Raw genomic sequence first — 18,833 nt, 5'->3', positions numbered from 1 at the left:
AGCTCTGTGGTATTGCTTGGCCTGAAGAATTAGCCAACTACAGTCTCTAGCCTTACCTCAACTTCAATAGGGGCTATAATCCACTTAGTTATCATGTGTGTTGAGATTCTTTGAGGTTTATTTCCAATGAGTATTATTTCCCTTAAAAACCTGTCTTTAAAAAAGAAGGAAAGAAAAGGAAAGGGAAAAAATGTTTTAAAAAAGGAAAGGAAAGGAAAAGAAAGGAAAGGAAAGGAAAGGAAAGGAAAGGAAAGGAAAGGAAAGGAAAGGAAGGTAAAAAAGAAAGAAAAATAATTTTCCTGCCAGAAAGTTTAACAAATCTCATTCATCCTGACCCTGCCATCCCCAATGCCTGCCTGGACCATGGATATATAATTCTAGGACCAACAGAACATGAGGCTCCTCTGTGCTCAGTGATGAAACTCCACAGAACCACCCTCTGACTAGTCTAATCTACACCCAGGAGCTACTGAGCAAAAGAAAGCAAGGGCCCAGAGCCTGCAGATGCAGCTAGATTCGGCTTCCAGTCTGCAGTCTCCGTGGTGGGCAAGCAGCACAGGCAGTGCACACATCAACAGAGTGCTTAGTGAAAGAACACTTCAGCTTCTTCCACAGGGACAGCCTCGGCACTGTCCCCTTTGTCAGCCTTAGCTCAACCCTGAGGCCTAGAAAAACCTCCATGCTGTCCCAGCAGTAACAGAGCAATCTAGAACCTGCAGACCCAACCTCAGCTGAAGCAGGAGACAGCCTGTGGTGCACTCACCCCTCCTTGGCACACTGGCTCCCTAGGGAGGACGTCCTCAGCCAAGCACCTGGAATGAGAAGAAAAGGTTAGCCCCTTCAGCATGTGAGGCTGGCACAGGACAGTCCAAGGGACCTGGGAAGTCACAGAGAGCAAACAGAGAGCAAAAGGGCCAGGTAGGGAATCTGCAGGGCTGTGGAGGCCAAGGTGAGGATGAGCCTTCATTCCAAGGGTAATGGGAACATACAGGCTGGAGAAGAGACTGCAAAGAAGTCAAGAATTAATGAGGAAGAAGGAGCCTAGGCTGGAGCAGGAAGCAAAGTGGGTAGACTTAAAAGTGGGAGGGCCAGCGAGGCCCTGCTCTCTGGCCTTCTCTTCACATCAGTCCAGTAGTTTCCAGCACCTAGGAAAAGCATGTCCACCAATGTCTCCACCTGACTATTCTGCCTTAGTCTCCCCATCTGTGACATAAATGTGGCTGGGCATAGGCATCTCTAGGGGCCTTTCTAACATGGGAATTCTGTTTTGGTACAACTCCTTCACCAGGTTTTAAGCCCCTTTCCTTTGAGCTCCACTGCCAGCTCCGCCTGGCACACAATGGGCAGTGTAGTTGGAAGGAAAGATGCATCCTGGGGCTCTCGAACTCAGAAGCCTGTGGAAGTCTCCTGTTTGCACGTCATAAGGTGGACAGGAGAAACACATACAGTGGTTCATGAATGTGGGCTCTGGAGTTCTGTGGTCTAGGCAACTCACTTCCCTTCCTCATCTAGAGCCTCATCCTCTCTGACAGATGGACCTCTGGATAGGATCGTCTCCTCTAATCCTTTGTTGGTTCTGGAAGCTGACACTGGCATCGCATGCCTTCTCTAGATTAGAGAGCCCACATTCATAAACCAACTTCCAGAGCACACGAAAGTCCTGAGGTCCAGTGAGCGAGTTCCTCCTCTTCTTCCTCCCCTTCCTCCTCCTCCTCTTTTCCTCCTTCTCCTCTTCCTGAGATAGCCCTGGCTAATCTAACACTCACTGTGTAGACCAGGTTGGCCTTAAACTCACAGAGATCCACCTGCCTCTGCCTCCCCAATATTAAGACTAAAGGAGAGACCCACAATACAGAGCTTGGACCCAGGGTCTTTTTGTTTTTAATATTGTATTTATTTATTTATTTATTTATTTATTTATTTATTTATTTGATGTGCACTGGTGTTTTGCCTGCATGTCTGGGGGGGGGGAGGGGGTGTCAGATCCTAGAGTTACAGACAGCTGTGAGCTGCCCCATGGGTGCTGGGAATTGAGCCCGGGTCATCTGGAAGAGCAACCAGCACTCTTAACCGCTGAGCCATCTCTGCAGCCCCAGACCCAGGTTCTTTTTTTTTTTTTTTAAGACATATTTATTTTTTATTTATACGAGTACACTGCAGCTGTATTCAGACACACTAGAAGAAGGCATCAGATCCCATTACAGATGGTTGTGAGCCACTGTGTGGTTGCTGGGAATTGAACTCAGAACCTCTAGGAAGAGCAGTCAGTGCTCTTAACCGCTGAACCATCTCTCCAGCCCAGACCCAGGTTCTTAATTACTAGGTTGTCTGTACTGTATTTTATTGCTGCTTTTTGGATAAAGGAAGTGAGGCTAAAAAAATTCCAAATGACCTGCCTACGGTCTCAGGGAAAATGAACTTCAGGAGAGGGATTTGAGCAGACTTCCTTGGTGAGAAAGCCCATGGTCCCCTGTGCTATACAGAAAGTAGATGGTTACAGAGAAGCTTTGGGTTCAGGGCTTGGAATAGGGAGGGATGACATCAGGTAGCTGTGGATGTGTGGGCTGCATGTGCCCCAGAGCACCTGCGTGTGCAACTAACTACCTTAAGAGTAACACAGAAGTGGGCAGAACAAAAACCTCTTTCTTAGCTGCCTTCTCTGGGGATTGGACAGGAGAGGAGGCCGCAGTCCTGCTAGGGTGAGCAGAGGGCTGGCTCTCAATAAACAGAAGCACCAACTGGCCACCATCTTGCTATGATTTCAACCTGGTCTTCCCACACCTCCACTCCCCCTTCCCTGCTTCCTTCCTCCTCTCTATCTCCAGCTCCAGAATGGACACAGTTAGACAGTGTCAGGTCTCTCAGAGCCTGAAGAGGGGATGTAAGCCTGTAGCCACAACATTCCAGAAGCAAAAGCAGGAAGATCACTGCAAGTTCAAAACCAACCCATTCTACAGAGCATGGTCCAGGACAGCTAACGCTAATGAGACTCTGGTTGTGGGATGTGAAGGGAGACACAGAGAGAGGACACTACCTGTGGAACACCACAGTAGACTATCCTCTAGCCTCTAAATATGTGCAAGCACACAAACATGCACACGGATATGGGCATATACATAACAGTAAACAGAAAAAGACGCTGTGCTGTTGGCTTTTTGCTGACTTGATACAAGCTAGAGTCATCTCAGAAGAGGGAATGTCAGCTAAGAAACTGTCTCCACCAGACTGGCCTGTAGGCGAGTCTGTGGGGGCATTTTCTTGAACAATGATTGATGTGGGGAGGACCTAACCCACTGTGGCTATGCCACCCCTGGACAGATTGTATAAGAAAACAGGCTGATTAAACCAGTAAGCAGCACCCCTCCATGGTTTCTACTTCAGTTCCTGCCTTGAAGTTTCTGCTGTGATTCACTCAGGGATGGACTATGACCTGGCTTGTATAAGCCATGTGGACCCTTTCTTCCCCAATTTGCTTTTGGTCATTTTTTTTTTTTATCCTCACACTAGAAAGAAAACCAAGATAACCCTCTCTGTTACAGGAGGCTAATAATGCCATCCCTAACCTGCTCCTGTTTCCTATAACAACCTCAAGAAAAGAGACCCTCTTAACACGGGCCCCAACATCACAACAACAAGAATAGGAAGTCCTGAACTCGTGCCCTTGTCTATGTCTAGCTAGGAAATTTTCCTTAGAAAGGCCTCCACTTCCTCATCTGCAAAATGGGGATTTATCTTTGCCTGATCACTGCCATAAAGGGAGATCCAAAGAGGTCCCCTAAAGGTAAATCATTTATTGAGATATCACACAAAGCATCCCCAACTCCCCATCCCAGCTTCCATGGCTTCTCTCTGGTCCTTTCTTCAGCCAGTCAAATGGTACTAGCAAACCCCAGCAGTGGATGTGGTGGCAATAGTAATATCCTCACCATCAGTGGCACCAGCAGCCACTGCCAATGTGAATCAGGTGTGCCAACTATGCCAGATGATTCCTGGGATTATTTCTCCAGTGCCATCAGTCTCACTGACAGATGACAGACTACACTTCAGCAGAGTAAAGTACCCAATGTCACATAGCACAGGTGGCATGGCCAAAATGAGAAGCACTGTTACCCTGGAGGCTATGGGATTGTCCAGGGTGACGTCCTTCAGAAAAGCATTCCTCCAGGGTTGCGGGCGTGAAGTCAGGAATATCAGGCCTGCTGTGTCTCCTCGAATCTCCTCAAACTAGCGCCTTAGATTGTTATTGGAATGTGTCTAATTCAACACTGGCTATAACAACACTGTCCATGGGCCTCTCCATATATGCAAGGGATGTGCAGCTTTATCTTCATGTGGGACTCCTTACAGGAGGAGCAGGGTTGTCTCTGACTCTGTTGCCTGCCTCTGGATCCCTCTGCCCTAGCTGGGCTGCCTTGTGTAGCATCAATAGGAGTAGAGGCGCCTACTCCTACTGCAACTTGAAATGCCAAGGCTGGTTGATATCCATGGGAGGCCTCCCCTTCTCTGAGGAGAAAGGGAGTAGGATGGGGGAGGGACAGTGAGAGGGAGGGACTGGGAGGAGGAGAAGGAGGGGAAGCTTTGATCAGAATGTAAATTAATTAATCAATTAATTTAGGAGGAGAGATAGATGTGTTGTCTAGTTTTAGGTCAACTTGACACAAGCTAGAGTTATCTGAAAGGAAGGGTTCTCAACAAAGAAAATGCTCTATAAGATCAGGTTGCAGGCAAGCCTGTAGGGCACTTCCTTAGTTGATGAGGGTGGGGTCCATCCCTGGGCTCTAGAATTCATCCTGGGTTCTATAAGAAAGTAGGCTGAGCAAGCCAAAAGGAGCAAGCCACTAAGAGGCCCTCCTCCATGGCCTCTGCATCAGCTCTTGTCTCCAGGTTCCTGCCCTGTTTCAGTTCCTGTCCTGACTTCCTTTGATGATGAACAGTGATGTGGAAGTGTAAGCCAAATGAACCCTTTCCCCCCCAAGTTGTTTGGGTCACAGTGTTTCATCACAGCAATAGAAGCCCAAGACTGGAGACACATTAAAAATTATAATGTAATCTATACATGAAATATAAAAAATGAATTATACACATTTTAAGAAAGGATAAAGGAATGGGTGAAATTCATTTATATAATCCCTTAAACCCAATATGTAAATTTCAACAGATAATCAATACATACTATTTAGATATCTTTTTTTTTTTCATGCTAAGTCTTCTAAATCCAGTGTGTCTTTTCAAATACTAACTTCCCAGATCTTCACTGAAGACTATCTACAACTGAATGGAGTATTGGTTTAAATACCTAACTGGTAAATAAAATGAAACAGTTAACAGAATTTAAAATTCAGCTCCTTGGCCTCACTAGCCACATTTGGAGTGCTTAGCAGCCACACGTGACTGGCTCCAGTGAGTTGTGGGCCCTCCATCTCCAGCAGGCCCTTGGGGTGTAAGGCAGCAGCCTCCCTGGCTCTGGCCCAGAGCTAAGCCACAAAGGCACAGCTGCCCCAGAACAGAATGGCATCTACTCACTTCACAACCCCTGCTCAGCCCAATATTAACACCCACCTCTGGGGTCTATCATATTCAACGTTGGTGACAGAGGGACCAGAGTTCAGAGGACGACTATGTGGCACAGAGAGTGGTCACCAGCTTTGACAGGGCCTGGTGACCTAGCTGTTTGAGCTGAGTTGTACCTAACATTTGTCAGGGCCCTGCCCCAGACTCTGACTCTAGAGAAGAAATAGGCCTTTGCCCTATTCTCAAGGAGGCCTTCTCTTCCAGCGTAGGGGTGAGGAAGGGCCTGGAACAAGAAACCAGGTAAAGAGGCAGAGGGGGAGGTGAGCAGGAGAGAGGCACACTACACGGCTGCCTCCAGTGGGGGCTCTGTGGACTACAGTACAGAGGGTACAGGTTACTCTGACCTCTTCCTGGTCTCTCCTCACAAAGCCTCTCCTCAGTACACTGACTTTCTGAATTCTGGGTGGGTCCCCTGGGCTAGGAATCCTCAAATCTCTCAGCCTTCCCAAGAGCGCTCAGGCAGAAGCCCTTGGAGCCGGGCCAGAGTTCATACTTACCTCCCAGGGTCACCTCTGCTGGAGGCAGGGGGAAAGGTTCATGTGGCAGGCTGCCCCTGGGAAGGAGGGAGCCCCAGAGACAGACTTCATAGTAGGGAAGAGGTAGCAGGCACAGGCCAGAAAAACCTGGGTGGCTCCACCCCCGCTCCTGAGGAACACAGCACAGCCCCCTCCAGCCAGCCCAGAGGGGTGAAACTCAGCTGCTGTTAGGTTTAACAATTAACTCTGGTTTTCAGTTCAGCAGAAGAGGTAAAGCCAGCAAAAAAAAAAAAAAAAAAAAAAAAAAAAAAAAAAAAAAAAAAAAAAAAAATCCTACCTGGAGCTAAGAGGACTCGGAAAGAAGTCAGGTGGCTGAGAAGAGGGAGGGGGCTGTCCCTGCCAGCGTGGCTCCCTCCACAAAGTCAGAGGCAATGCCTGATGCACAGTTGGTGGTTAATCGATAAATATTTTTAATAAGCAACTAAAGAGTAGAGGTCAAATGAAATAAAACAGGCCTGGCCGGGTGGGCAGACTGGCTGAAGGGGTAAGGAAGACTATCTTGGGCTGGGTACCCCTTGACTCTTTTGACATCACAAAATCCTGGGACAGCACCCACCCACGGGAGTGCCAGGAACATGGCTTTGAAACCTTCAGCCCTGACTCACGACCTCGGGAATCCTGACTCCTTGTAAGCAGCAGAGGTGAGATCCCGCCATGCACCAGGCTGGACAGGGCCAAGTCAGCAGTGCTAGCTCTGCAATTCTGCAGCTCTGCTTTTTTCCACATCTCTGGCTGCTTGGCAACAGCCTCCTCTCCTAAGGCCCACCCCTTGACTTCCCCCACATCTCAACAAGCCTCCAGCTCCCACCTAACCAGCCCTTTCTCCTTTTCTGGGAGGACGGCCTGCGGGAATGATGAAGACTCTGGCCTACACATCCCACTCACCTGGATCCCACACCCCTGGCAACAGATGGCTCCCAACCTGACACTGGATCAGTATTCCAGTTCTCCTTGGATTTCTGGTACCCACCTCACCCTTCTCCTAATCCCTAACAGAGACCTACATCCAATCCCACAGCAGGCTCAGGGGCCATTTCCCACAAGGCTCTCAGCAGCGGGCCTCTCTGTTTTCCATCTGTCTAATGGGGAATTAAGAGAGCAAAACTTTTCTTCTGCTAGTTCTCTGGTCTTTGGAGATCCTGACATTTCTGGGGTCATCTTCCACTTTAAATTCAGACAGAACAAGGGCTCAAATCCTGATCTTGTCCATGTACACAGGCAGCTCTGCAAAGGCCTAGGACCACCTTGGTTCTCACCACCTTAGAGAGAAACTAAGTATCTATGGCCACCTCTGCTAAGCAACCTTCCCATTACCCAACTAATACCCCCCCCCCAGCTTCCCAAGCCCCTCTCCCGCTCCTCCTGCTCTCAGCAGAGGGATGAAGAGCCATCACTCCTACAAAGTCTTATTCTTGGCAAAATGAAGCTTGTCACTCCCCCTCTTCCAGAGGCCCTGCCCCCACACACTCATGATGACTGGGGCTGTATGTTTCCATTCTGTTCCTTCCTGCATATAAACATGTAACTTCCCCATCCCCCACCATCCCCACCCTGCTATCTCCTACCTCCCACTATCCCTATCCCCCTCCCCCCAGCCCCCACCATCCCCACCCTGCTATCCCCTACCTCCCACTATCCCTATCCCCCTCCCCCCAGCCCCCACCATCCCCACCCTGCTATCTCCTACCTCCCACTATCCCTATCCCCCTCCCCCCAGCCCCCACCATCCCCACCCTGCTATCCCCTACCTCCCACTATTCCTATCCCCCTCCCCCCAGCCCCCACCATCCCCACCCTGCTATCCCCTACCTCCCACTATCCCTATCCCCCTCCCCCCCAGCCCCCACCATCCCCACCCTGCTATCCCCTACCTCCCACTATCCCTATCCCCCTCCCCCCAGCCCCCACCATCTCCACCCCCACCCTGCACAAGCAGCACCTGCCTCTGGACTCCTGTTCCGATACTTCAGGCCCTTCCAGCCCAGCAGCACCTCTGTTCCCTTCAGCCCTCTGTTCCTCTCACTCGGCCACATCTCTGCTAGATGCAGGCTCATTGTGCTGTAGTCTCACAATCCCTACATGACCAAAGACCCCAAAGACCTCAGATCTTCTGTAAAGACTTCATTCAGTCTCTTTCCCCCCAGCCATGAGAAAATCCTTTACTTGCTGAAACAGTAAAGGCAATAATCCTTAATTTAAGAATCATGGTGTATTGGGATTTATTCTCCGCCATGCTTCCCAGGCACTGTACAGAGCTTCAGCTGTATCTCCATGCCCCCATTTCTACTTCTTTAGGGTGCTTTTGTTTGGTTTCTTGGGTTTGTTTTGCTTTTTTTTGGGGGGGGGGGGCTGAGATAGGATTTCTCTAGAGTCCATGCTAGCTTCAAATACACAATCCTCCTGCCTCAGTCAGACTAGTGCTGGACTGCAGGTGTGCACCCACCCACTCCCACACCCAGCCTGACCCCTTTGTTTTAACCTGAGAAAACCAAGACACAGCAATCGGAAGTGATTTGTCCAAAGTCACACAGCTCGCAAATGGAGGCATCGGGAGTGGAATTTAAGTTCTTAGCTACTGCCCTGCTTGGCCTCTCTCCAACCCACAAATAAAGGAGGAGCTTGTGAGAAGTCCTGGCCAGCCAGTGACTGATGTGGGCCACAGGGGTTTCAAAGAAACCACCCTGCTCAAGGCTGTGGGCAGCTCTCTACCAATGAAACTTCTAGGTCTGGATTAAGCACCTGCTCTGTAAACAGCCCTGTGCAAGGGGTCTGGGGAGCACAGAATGAGACATGAGACTTCTCAGTAGTAAAAGAAACCTGACACCTCTCAGATAAAGCTAAGACCCAGCAGAACTTGGCCTAGAACGGAATAGATACAGCTTGATGGGAATGTAGAGGCGGTAAAGAAAAGCTCACTGTGAGGTGGAGGAGGGCCCATGAGGCTTTGTGGGCCAGAGGCTGGCATGGAAGCAGAGCCTTGAAAAAGACGTACAGGATTCTGACAGGCACGGCTGGCATTCTTGGCAGCAAGGAACTGAGAAGCAAGGGCAAAGAATAACACAGGTGAGTCCTGGGCGTGCCCCACGAGCCTCCGGAAAGGAGTTCTACCCCTCCTCTTGGCCCCAGTCCAGGTATCCAGAGAGCCCGCAGAGAAACCACCTTGAACTTGCCCAGACCCACAGGCACCTGCTGCACTTCTGGTGAATGGGCATTGTGGGGGAGACTGAGTGGGGAAATGCCCGCCCAGGCATGTGGTTTGACACGTGGGAGGGGACAGGAGGAACCTGGATCCTGGCTCTGACCATTCTCAGGAGACAGTGATGCTGAGGACAGGTCGGGGCAGGTGACACAGAGAAACACAAAAGACAAGAGCAGAGAGGGCAGACTGAGCAGCAAGACATGAATGACCTCCAGAGCCACAGATCAAAGCTGCATGGACCCTTGCTATTATTTTACTCAGCCTCCACTTTACATGGGAAAACTGAGGTTCAGACAGAGGAAGGGACTGATCCACAGTCACCTGTCACCTTCACAGCAAAACTAGCCAGCAGTGTACCAAGACACTCGACGGAAATAATCTCTCTACATGGCCCTGCCATTGACTCCCTGTTGACCTCTCTCTAGACCTTAATTCTAACTCCATAAAAATCCTCAAGCTAAAAAGCACGGTGGCTCACACCTGTTATCCTAGCAGTTGGGAGGCTGAGGCAGGAGAAATGCTGCAAGTTCCAGGCCAGCCTGGGCTAAGACTAAGATGCTGCCTTAAAAACTAACAAGCCGGGCGGTGGTGGCACACACCTTTAATCCCAGCGCTTGGGAGGCACAGGCAAACGGATCTCTGAGTTCGAAGTCAGCCTGATCTACAGAGTGAGTACAGCACAGCCAGGGCTACACAGAGAAATCTTGTCTCAGAAAACAAAAACAAACTAACAACACTGAAGAGGTGACCATAAACTTTCCTGGGTGACTTAAAGACTTAGAGAATCACATGGGTCCTCTTCTGGGGACAGTGCACACTCTCGTATGCCTGCTACTTCACAAGTTCACAGATGTCTCTGATGTCCTGGAAGGATAACCATCCCCCCTGCATTGTTTTTAGCAAAAACAATGTCCAAAGACCCTGGTGTTTAGAGACTTTATGGGGCCTTAGGGGCATGTGAGACTTTTCTTAAACGATTTCTCATAGTCTTTTTCTGCCCCTCTGCCTGTGGAGAGGCCTCTGTGGCTAGATGTTGTAAAACTCCTTGGTCAAGGTCTCAGGCAAGCAGATAGGTGGCTAAGCTGGCCTGGGCTACTCAGCTGATAGTCAATGGGCAAGGGTGGGGATAGATGCCCAGCGTAAGACCATAGCTGCCCAGTATCTAAGGTCAGCAGTATGGCCTGTGTGGGAGTCTGGAGCCCTAAGCTGTACTTGGAATGAGAGGCAGTTTTCACTGCTCTGCCTTCTCTCTTCTAGTAAAGGGGACCCTGGGGCTCCTGGCTCTGGCTTCCTCTACTTCCCCATTCACTTCCTCCATCCTCCAGAGTTCCAGCCAGGGAATCCTTAAATTAAGTCCCCACACCCCTTCTGCAGACAACTAACTGATTTACAGACAATGAGTTGCTTTACCTGGAAGACTCAACATCCACAGTGAGAAGTTAAGGTGGGCAGTGGGGAGATAACAAGGAAAAAGCAAAGGGAGCCAGGTGTGCTGGCCCACGCTATTAATTCCAGCACTCAGGAGGCAGAGGCAAGAGGATCTCTGTGAATTTGATGTCAGCCTATATAACAAGTTCCAGGACAGCCAAAGCCACATAATGAGACACTGTCTCAAAACTAAATGGATAAGTTAAAAATAAAACCAAAGGACCTTCAGACTTGTCCTGTCACCTTCTTCTGATGTCATATCTCTCCCAAAGATGGGCAGGCAGCTGCCCAGAACAAGGTGGACTCGGGTGTGGCCATCCCTGGGTTCTGAAGCCCCTAAAACTGTGGCAAAGCACAGGCTTGAGGTCTCCGTGAGCAGAATGAAAAATGTGCTCTGAGAACTTGAACAAGCATATGCAACTCTGTGGCCCTAAATGTTCTCACCGGCCCCAAGAAAGACTCAAAAGTACCTGTGGGCTTTGGCAGATCAAGACTTAAACCCTAGCTGTGCCTCGTGCTGGCTGAGCACTGGGTAGGCCCTAGGCCTGTTATTTAGGCTCCTCTGATGTGACAGGGATTGTAGTCTGTGTCCCTGGGTAGTGGCAAGGATTAAGAGACAGAAGTCCCTGGAAGCGCTTAGCACAGCACCTGGTGCGAAACAGAAGCCGATAAGTGACAGCAGAGATTTCTAAGTCACTGCAGTGAGCCTGTGACAACCCCAGGCTTTCTAATTCTAGGTAGCCCCAAATCAGTCACCTGAAGTGGCTCTGCAGACTTTATCTTTAGACCTATAATCTCAAGAAAAGGTAGAGAGGGAAATACAGAGGCAGAGCCGGTGAGAGAAAACCCAGAGGAGGAAGGAAGGGGGAAGAATGAGGTGGAGCCCCACCAGCTTGGGGAAAACTGCCAAGCTAGAATAAGCTCCCTTCCCTTAACCCCTTTGCTGAGCCTTCCAAGGACCTGGCCGGCAGGGAAGAATCGGCCTGTTAGTGGGGTATTGGAGCCTTAGGTGCCTCCAGGGGCTGGTTCCCACACGGCTGCCCATGGTAGCCTTCTCCCCTCCCACTGGGGCATATAGAATGTTAGTACCATGCTGGTAACAAAAAAACCTACCAGCTCAGTCACACAGGTACTGCGTGCTCACCCAAACCCCAAGCACCTCTTTCTTTTCTGTTTAAATGTTTATATGTATGAGTGCATGCCTGCATGTATTTATGTATACCATGAGTGTGCCCAGTGGCCCATGAAGCCAGAAGAGGGTGTTGGATCCCTTGGAACTGGAGTTACAGATACGAGCTACAATGTGGGTGCTGGGAACAGAATCTGGGTACTCTGCAAGTCCAACAAATGCTCTTACCACTGAGCCATCTCTTCAGACCCAGCTGGGTCCTCACCCCTATTTAAGACAGAGCCCTCCTTAGGCACCTACATGCCCTCAACTCCTGCTCCTGGAAGTTGCATCTGGGGGAACCACACTGTTCAGGAGCCACAGATAAGGTATTTCAATTGCAACAGATAGCTTTGGGTTGTCACATCTGTCTTAGTTTAAGTTTCCCTTCCCAGGCTAATGAAGTCAGCAACAGGACTCATGTCCATGGTTTCCACAATTCTGAGCCTGATAATAATACTTCATGCAAAGCCTCTGTGTGAAGGAGAAGGAGAGGCCTTCCCTGGGAGAAGAGTGGGCTGGGCTCTGTTGAGGTGAAACAAATGTGGCGATGGCCAAGGATCATTATGATGATGAAGGTTATAATTAAAAATCACAACAACAAACCCTTAAGCAACTCACAGAGAGCTTTTTCACTATCTCCCGGGATTTGGAATCTGGCAGGATTGGTCTAGATTCTAGACCAATTCTAGACTCCCGAAGATGATTTTTCACATCTGAAGATATAGCAAAGTTAAGTAACTTCTGGGCTACTCAGTGGAGGGGAGCCCAGAGGGAGTAATAATGGAGTACCATGTACCACCTCAATGGATGTGCGTGTAAAGTCATCCCAATATCCTTGGGGTTAGCTGTAACGCTGTCCCTGTTTCATAGAGGAAAGAACTAAGACTGAGGAAATGTAACTGACCCACGCTAAGGCTCATGGCCACTCTGTCGAGCCTAACTTTGGAGCTGAGTTAAGGACTCTAAGACCTATGCTCTTTCCTGTCTTTTGTAGGCTGAGTAGTGACACCCACCCTTTTCCCATCGTGTCTAAGTAGAACTTCAGAATATGACCTTATTTGGAAATAGGGTCTTTGCAGATATGACTAGTTAAATTAAAATGAGAACACAGAAGATTGAGGTCCTAAACCTTAAAAGAAAAGAACTACAAAGATGAGGAGAAAATCACACGACACACAGAGAGAAAGTCATATGGTGACAGGAGTAGACCAGGTAGCCAGTTAAGGCCACCACTGCTGTCCTACTCCAGAAGCCAGAAGGGACCAGGGAGCAGACTTCCAGAGGCAGAAGGTACCACCTAGCTGATAGTCAATGTTAGGCTTCCAGAAATGAGAGAGTATAGGTCTGTGGCTATGAGCTCCCTGGACTGTGGCCTCAGGAAGGAAGGCAACACACTTGAAGAAGTAAACCCTTTAGCAGACTCAGAGTCGAAAGCTCTCGGTTTCAGACACCACTACCCCCCCCCCCCCAGGATCTCAAAGAGGATCTCAAAGCCCATGAGAGGTCAGTCCATTCTCTGGGCCACTTGACTTCTGGACACACACACACACACACACACACACACACACACACACACACACGGAGAGGGAGGGGGAGAGGGAGTAGAGGGAGGGGGAGGGAGGGGAAGAGGGAGAGGGAGAGGGAGGACAGGGAGGACAGGGAGGAGAGGGAGGAGAGGGAGGGGGAGGAGAGGGAAGAGAGGGAGGAGAGGGAGGGGGAGGGGGAGGGAGGGGGAGAGGGAGAGGGAGAGGGAGGAGAGGGAGGGGGAGGAGAGGGAGGAGAGGGAGGGGGAGGAGAGGGAAGAGAGGGAGGAGAGGGAGGGGGAGGGGGAGGGAGGGGGAGGGGGAGGGAGAGGGAGAGCTGATGACGCCTACCGAGTTTGTTTACCAGGCCCAACCCTATCCTGTCTAGTTCCACAACCCTCCATTTCTACCGTAAGTCAGCAGCTCCCACCACCTGCAGAGAGGTTTTTGAAATGCAAATCCAATCTTTTCTGGCCTGGATTAATTCTCTTCCCTAAGTCTCCAGCAAGACCAGGTCAAGCTCTTCCACAGTGGTGGAGCCTCTCAGCCTTTTGCGATTCTGTAGCCACTCACTCTGCCTCTACCACCCTCCAGCTTTTGCTTCCGGATCCCGAGCCACACTGGCTTGGCACGTACTGGTCCAACTATCACAAGACCACGTCGAACCCAAACCCCGTCTCTTCCTCCCCCATTGAGCAGCCTCACCTCCCCACCCTGGGTACGCATCATCCCTGTGCTAAGGAATCCTTAGGTACCTACTGCCATGCGGGGCTGTGGACCTTGCTGTATTCATCTCTGTATCTGCAGGTCCAGGGCCCAACACAAAGGCATTCAAGCAGGCTGAACAAAACAGTGCAGTAGCCACGAGAGTAACAACAGCTAACATTTACCAAATGTTTACTCTGTGCCCACAAGTGCGGAGTGTTCCTCCATATGTGAGTCTCATTTAACTCTCAAATCAACCCTGCGCAGCCGAGACTCGGATCGGTTCATTTTACAGGTACAGAGAGATGATATAGGAAGAGAGGGAGCCACTTTCACAACTAGTTTATGGCAACGCCCAAATGGCTCCAGCACCAGTGCCGGTAACCATAAGAGTCCCTCCTCCTCTGATTCAGTTATCAACTATGGTTTGGAAATACTAAATGTAAAATTCCAGAGGGAAAAAAAACACAATCCCTACATTTTAAGTTGTAGACTGTTCTGAGTAGCATGGTGAAGCCATCTTTTTTCCTGCTCGGTTCTGCTTAAGACATGAATCATTCCTTGTCCAGTGTGTCTGCCCTGTATCTAACCAGTCAGTCAGTCAGTCAGTCAGTCAGTCAGTCAGTCAGTCAACAGACACCACAGTTGTCAATCAGACCCTTACTTTTTACAGTAGTGGTCCGATGCATGAGAATTAGTGATGTAAACAATGTAGGTACACCAGAAAAGCCACAAGGCTCCTCCTTCAAGTGAAAAGATGTAAGTTCTCAACTCAATATGAAAAAAAAAAAAAAAACATGGTATGTATATGATTAGTACTTGTCACTTTTAGACATCACCTAGGGAGTCTTGGACTAAATCCTCACTGGACCAGGAGGGACTACAGCACTGAGAGCCTTCACCCCAGCATCTGCACATGCAAAGGAGGAGAGTGAGTTGTACAGTCACACCCCAAACCTCTAGATCCCTCCTCACTCATCCTCGCACACGCATGGGGCCTACCTCAGGAGGACACAAAACACAAGGGGGACTATGTCTCGCCTGCCTTCCCGGGGCAGAGCCATGGCAGCTGGCTGCGGGGACACACTGTGAGAGCCAAGTCTACAGCAGGAGATGCAGGATTGAAAAAGATGGCCTGCCTAGAACAATCTATGTCCTGCTTGGACTGCTACACCATCAAAGCCTAAGGAGAAACTTAAGACAGGGCATCATTTAGTGTCATGACATTGTTGCTTTGCCTACATATGTGAGGGAGTTAGATCCCCTGGAACAGGAGTTACAATTGTGACAGTTGTGAGTTACAGACAGTTGTGAGCTGCCATGCGGGTGCTGGGAACTGAACCTGGGTCCTCTGGAAGAACAGCCAGTGCTCTTAACCACTGAGCTATCTCTCTACCCCCCTTGTCTCCTACTTTAGACATTAATTCATGTGACAGGCTTATGGGACACAAATCAAAAGCCAGAACCTCTGTGGGATAGTAGGGAGATGAACAAGCAAGTACCTGCCCAGATGGCATTTACAACCCAGTTGAGAGAGACAACCAAGCAACTGACAAGTTCAAGTACAATCCCACTCACTTACCAGCCCTAGGGGAGACCGGAGCTCTAAGAATGGGTGAAGGGAAGACTAGCCTAATCTAGGGAGTTGGCAAAGCCCCGCCCCCTCCTCCAAAGGACACTGTCTGTGGAAATCTGAGGAAGCAGGGGAACAGTGTGCTAAACAGAGGGGCCTGCATGCCCAAAATCTCAGAGTCAAGTGTGCAAGGACTAGACTGTACCTGCCTTCTTGTCAATCAAGGTCAGGGTTTAAGAAAATGTGCTTAGAGAGGAAGCTGCAGGGTACGATTTTGCTTTGGTCAGCAAAAGAGTGATCTGTCTAAGATCACAAGGAAGACCTGGGACTTGAGGCCAGAACCCCTACCTACTAAGGTAGGCTTTGGGGCTACTTCAGGGACATGTATGGCAGGCTGCAAGGAAGAAGGGATACCCCCTTGTTTCAACCTAGAAGTTCCTAGCTTCTCTAGAGGGTTGTAGAACAGGTCAGAATAATTTGCATTTGTTAAAACATAGATTGCTAAACCCCATCCCCGGATTTTTGCATTGTGTATGTCTATCAGGAGGCTCTAAATTTGCATTTCTCATAAACTGGTAACCTTGCTGTGGATGGTAAGCTGACCACACAGGGAACTGGTGCTCTGGGAGCTAGTCAGGAAAGTAGGGGTTATAACCAGGATCTCTGGGAGGCAAGGCTGAATTCCCGGCTTAGCAAGATATCTCAGTGGGTAAAGGCATTTCCTACCAAGCCTGACGACCTGAGTTCCATCTCTGACTCTTACAAGTTATCCTCTGATGTTCACATACATATTAAACATAACATTTTTTTAAAGGACAGTGAATTCCTAAATCTTGGGAAAAAGACAAGTCTAGCTCTGAGCCAAAGTCCAGCCTCAGCCTCAAAGACCCAACACTGAGCTCCCTAGCCACCTAAACAGAGAAACTGAGGCATGGGAAGGTCAGGATTGACAAAAAAAAGAAGCATAATAAAAATAAACCGAAAGGGGGTTGGCTGTTGTCAAAAGGAGACCCCTGGACCAGATTTCAGTGCCTGTGAGCTGCCAGGGCAGTGGCTCTCTTGAGCTATGCATTCAAAGAGAGAGAGAAGACTCTCAGCTCCTGCCTCCATTGCCTTTGGCAGGAAAGCAGCTGGAGAATTGCAGAAATCTGCCTTTGGGGACTCCCCTCCCACTCCTGCGCTATCCACTGGTCTCCCTTCTACACTCCCTCTCTTCCCCTTTCCACCCCAAATCCTACACACTTCCCCTTGCACACAAGCCAAGCAGCAAGGAGTGGGGTTAGAGAGAGGAGCCAGGAGAAGGCTGGAGCTTGCATGTCCTCTTTCCTTCCTTCTGTGAGGTGCTCGTCTCTCTAGATCCTTGTCAAACCTAGTCTGCCTACATTTCAGTACCAGTATCTGAACCCTGCAGACACTGACTAAATCCCCAAACTTCCTTGTAATCTTGTTTTTTCAAATACAGGGGGCTTTCTATTCTGTTCCAGTGAGCAGCAAAATGACACTTCTCTTCCTAACCCACATGCAGGCTCACCAATACACAAACAGCTACACACTCATAAAAACAGATATACCAGAACTTATCAAAACAGATGTACATATACACCCAGAGATACCTTATTTATTCTTCACCAGTAAAATGTACATATGCACCTAAATGCACGAGAAATATTCAGGGAGAATGCACACATGCACACAGACTAGACATGCATGCAGTGCCCAATACATGGGGAAGAGATACAGATACACATCTCTCTCAAAGTACGAAGACCTGAGAGGGGATTCATTGGAGTGGGGCGCTGGCCATTTAAGATAGTGATCAGTCTCTTTAGGGTACCTAGGCTGCTGCCCTTCCCAGTGTCCAGGGTGAGGGCGGGAGGGTACCTAACCGGGCTGAGCTACAACTGGTCAGGGTGATGGTCTCCTTACACTACAAGAAAACATATCTCAGAACCCGCTGGGTTACAAGCCGAGGGGCCGCTGCTGCTCTCACCCACACCCCGCACCCATGCCTGCACACACCCACCCTCTTCACACCTAATCACCCACCCCACCCCACACAAACACACAAACACACACCCGGGATTTGAGCAGGCCACGCCCTCCGCTTCAGCTCAGCCAGGAACCAGGCTCCACTGTCAGTAGGGCTCTCCCGTACCCCGGGTGTGGCTGCCCACCTGCCAGCAGGGAGTCTCTACTCGGCTAAGACGCCTCTGCCGTTGCTGTTACCCACTTCCTCGGCCAGTGCCGGGCTCCGGGCGACGCCAGAGCCTCGGCCGCCGCCCCCACCCCCTTCCTCCCGGCAGTGCGGAGACAAAGCCGAGCACACGCACACAGGGGCTACGCGGGTGCACACCCGCCCTCACACGCACACACACGGGGAGTCACACAGTGAAACACACACACACACACGCACACACACACCCGCCATAGGCTTCAGCCACAAGCGAAGCCATCTGTATGGGCACACTCCCTCACCCAGATGTACACACTGTTACACATTGGGACACACCCTCTCCAGGCACATCCGCGGATAAGCAAACGCAGACACACAGACCCTCACCCAGATTAGCAGACTACCCAGTCCCTTACTCAGATGCACACGCACGTACACGCCAAACATCCACTTGCACCGATCAACAGACACACGCGCGTTCACATTCAACGCACACCCGGAGACGTGGACTCCGACACATACCCGCAAAGACACGAATCGTAGCTCCGGCTCCGGCCACGTACGTCCTCCAGCACGCGAGCCTCGGGACGTAGCGACAGCTGCGCGGTCTCCGCGCCCTGCTAACCTGGCGGCGGCGGCGCGGCTTCCGGGAGCCGTCTGTCTGTCTGTCTCTCCGTCCCCTCGTCCAGTGGCTGCCGGGGCGGGCTCCAAGCCGCTCAGAAGCTGCGCAGAAATGCCCCGCTCTCTCGCTCGCTCGCTCCCTCCCTCCCACGACGCTCAGCCCCCTCCCCGCCCGCTCCGCACACCCCCTCTCCCCCTCTGCCCCGCCCCGACAGCTCCCTGGGAGGAGGCGGCTGCGATCCCGGCCAGGCAGCGTCCGAAGGGTGTGCGAGCAGCGAGCGCGACCCACTGGCCCCAAGAGCCGAGCTGCCCCAGAGCGGGCGCGTCCGGTCC

The 18,833-nt window shown here is 50.4% G+C and overlaps 1 protein-coding gene across 3 annotated transcripts in view; it reads right to left on the bottom strand.

The window, feature by feature from the left end:
- Nucleotides 1-18,628, bottom strand: part of Epb41l1 (erythrocyte membrane protein band 4.1 like 1) — a 119,836-nt gene extending 101,208 nt beyond the window's left edge. The window contains exons 1-2 of one of the 3 annotated variants that reach the window (XM_034495472.2): nt 18,402-18,628; nt 764-812 (exon numbers count right to left, since the gene is read on the bottom strand). The gene's annotated coding sequence lies outside the window, so the exon portion shown is untranslated. The remainder of the gene's footprint in view (nt 1-763; nt 813-18,401) is intronic. The other 2 variants (XM_034495483.2, XM_034495480.2) reach the window with 2 other exon arrangements.
- Between the last annotated feature and the right edge of the window lie 205 nt (nt 18,629-18,833).

Source organism: Arvicanthis niloticus, chromosome 2 (assembly GCF_011762505.2).
Source record: "Arvicanthis niloticus isolate mArvNil1 chromosome 2, mArvNil1.pat.X, whole genome shotgun sequence".
Taxonomy (NCBI): Eukaryota; Metazoa; Chordata; class Mammalia; order Rodentia; family Muridae; genus Arvicanthis; species Arvicanthis niloticus.
The sequence above is the reverse complement of the archived record's forward strand: the minus strand, read 5'-3'. Positions and strand labels throughout refer to the sequence as shown.